This window comes from Anoplopoma fimbria, unplaced genomic scaffold (assembly GCF_027596085.1).
Source record: "Anoplopoma fimbria isolate UVic2021 breed Golden Eagle Sablefish unplaced genomic scaffold, Afim_UVic_2022 Un_contig_2624_pilon_pilon, whole genome shotgun sequence".
In the NCBI taxonomy this organism is placed as follows: domain Eukaryota; kingdom Metazoa; phylum Chordata; class Actinopteri; order Perciformes; family Anoplopomatidae; genus Anoplopoma; species Anoplopoma fimbria.
In genome coordinates, this window is record NW_026554500.1 from 1 (window position 1) to 597 (window position 597).

The following is a 597-nucleotide window of genomic DNA, read 5'->3' on the forward strand; positions in this document are numbered from 1 at the left end:
TGTGTCTGGAATCTGCAGGCGCCCCTGTATAGACGACAGAGCAAAGCGTGGTGATATAGTATCTTTTAAAAGGCCCTTTGTAGGCACAATATTTGCTTATGGCCATACCACCCTGAACACGCCCGATCTCGTCTGATCTCGGAAGCCAAGCAGGGTCGGGCCTGGTCAGTACTTGGATGGGAGACCGCCTGGGAATACCAGGTGCTGTAAGCTTTTTTTCACTCCTCTTTACAAAAAGCAGAGGGCGCTGCTGCTTTTTCAGTGGACACCGACAGGGTGGGAAGGATATAGCTAGATCATGACTTGCCGGTATAGAAATGACACAAATCCAGTTAAATGATGGCTTTCATCATTCCTAAGCTCATCGATCATTTTCTTTTCAATTTTATGCTAACGTATTCTACATTTCAACAGTAAATATTAATATTTTTACTGCACTACATTTGTGATCCTTATAGCCACTTTGTACATTCTGATTTGACATTTAAAAGCTGTGAGTGTGTCTGGAAATCTGCAGGCGCTCCCTGTATAGACGAAAGAGCAAAGCGTGGTGATATAGTATCTTTAAAAGGCCCTTGGTAGGCACAATATTCATGA

The 597-nt window shown here is 43.4% G+C and overlaps 1 non-coding gene across 1 annotated transcript; it reads left to right on the forward strand.

Annotated features, from left to right (window-relative positions):
• Positions 1–94: 94 nt before the first annotated feature.
• LOC129088648 (5S ribosomal RNA) lies at positions 95–213 on the forward strand. The gene has a single exon (XR_008531041.1). It is a non-coding gene; the product is annotated as a 5S ribosomal RNA (ribosomal RNA).
• The last annotated feature ends 384 nt before the right edge of the window (positions 214–597 follow it).